The 1989-nt window shown below is 34.3% G+C and overlaps 1 pseudogene; it reads left to right on the top strand.

The window, feature by feature from the left end:
- Window positions 1–216: 216 nt before the first annotated feature.
- On the top strand, window positions 217–316 carry LOC114004702 (uncharacterized; annotated as a pseudogene).
- Window positions 317–1989: the final 1673 nt, after the last annotated feature.

The raw sequence follows: 1989 nt of genomic DNA, 5'->3' as shown, positions 1-1989 counted from the left end.
AGGATTATGCTAAAACAGTAGGTACATGAACTTACCGGCAGCTTAAGACAAAAATCCTTAAAACTGGAAAACAAAGCCTAGAAGAAAATCATCAATGTTTTAGAATAAAGTCCTTAAACCCTCTTTCACCAGTTCAGGTTCATGTACTTCATCTATCTTCTGTTGTGTTAGATATTCCCGATTAAACTCTGGGATATAATATTCAACTCCAGACTTGTCTCTACAATTAAGTACATATACTAAAATTGGAATGATACAGAGAAGATTAGCATGGCCTCTGCACGTTGCAGCTGTTTCTAAGGGTTAGCTTTTATTTAGGAGACATGTATGAGAAGACAGGGAATTTTGTACTGGTTCCAATATTAGGTCAATCTTGAAAACTTTATATACTTTAGTTTCTTCATCTCTAAATTTTACAGCATGAGTCACATAATTTATAGATATCTTTTCAACTCTTGAATTTTATAAAAATTTATATCGACATTCTGCCTCAAGGTGTCTGCATGTAAAGATAAGGATTTTTGGATCTGAAAAATAATTGGTGCTTCTGGCTCCAACATCTACTCAACTGCTGGATTTTTAAAAAAATTAGTTAATGACTCACATTCATATGTAAAAACAGTTATCTATCAAATATATATAGTAATAGCATTATCTACCTAATAGCTTTATTACACTAGTTAGTTTCTATGCTAGATAGAATCTGAATTGTATTGTTGATTTCTCTGATGTTCTCTGCTTGCTTGACCCAGAGATTCTTCTTAGTATGTAGAATTTGACTCACAATATCTAAATTTTACAAGCGAAAAAACATAGAAAAATATTCATTTACTTTCAATCTGAAAACACAATCAGAAGCCAGAATATAAATTCATATGCTTATTTCAGTATTTGGTAAGTTCTGGTGACTTGGTAAGTCAACTAATAATTTAAAAGATGGGGTAAAAATAATTGAGATCAGCTGGTGCCTTAGTGGTTAAAACAATTGGCTCCCATATGGTTGACAGCCCAGTTTGAGTCCCAGGTGGCTTGGAAGATACACTAGGCACATGTGTAGCTGTCCCCCAAATCCTGAGAGGATTAAGGAGAGGAGATTGCAGTGTGACCATACTCCCTGAGGGGTGCTCTTTCACTCTGTCTCGCTCCTTCTCTCTCTTCTTTCCAGCAACCACATATGCCCTATGGGAAATGTTTAAATAAGTTATTAAAAATAATTTATATGTTTTAATTTCAGATTATTTGAGTTTTAGTTATTCCACATTGATTCTAAAAGCTACAAAAATTCCTCCAGACTCAGAAATGGTTTGAAATTTTCTTTATATTTTAGTTTTTCAAAGGAAATTGAAATAGTATCAGTCCACTTTGTCAGATTCTACTTGTTCATAGTAGTTTTATGATGTTCACAGTTAAATTTTATATAAACTCTGCTCCATACTAATTCTTTTTCTCTCATTAAACTTTTTTCTCTTCCGTCTTAAGTTGTGCTTGTTAATTTTTAGCTGCTATCATCAAAAAACTAGGAGTAATGAGTGCCAGCAAGTTTGGAGAGAAAAGAGAACCCTTCTGCCTTGCTGGTGAGATTCTGACTTAGCGCAGTTACTGAAGAAAACAGCATAGTAGCTCCACAACAATCTGAAAATGGAATTGTCATTGAACCAGCAATCCTACTGGTGGGTTATTTCCAAAGCACAGGCAATCACTCTGTTAGAGAGACATTTGCTCATCCATGTCTATTGCATCATTTTTCACAATAGCTAACATGTATCCCAAGTGCCCCATACTTGACAACTGTATTAGGAAAATGGAGCACATAAACACAACGAAATACTACTTGACCATGGGAACAATGATCTACTGGCATTGACATGAAGTATATGAATATAGAAGATAAAATACTAAGTAAAGTAAGTCAGGCTATAAAAGACAAATATTGTATGTCCCAGCTTCACAGGCACTGTGTCCTCACTCTTTAACAACAGCTAGTAGAGA

This window comes from Tupaia chinensis, unplaced genomic scaffold (genome assembly GCF_000334495.1).
Source record: "Tupaia chinensis unplaced genomic scaffold, TupChi_1.0 Scaffold139612_1, whole genome shotgun sequence".
Taxonomy (NCBI): domain Eukaryota; kingdom Metazoa; phylum Chordata; class Mammalia; order Scandentia; family Tupaiidae; genus Tupaia; species Tupaia belangeri.
The sequence above is the reverse complement of the archived record's forward strand: the minus strand, read 5'-3'. Positions and strand labels throughout refer to the sequence as shown.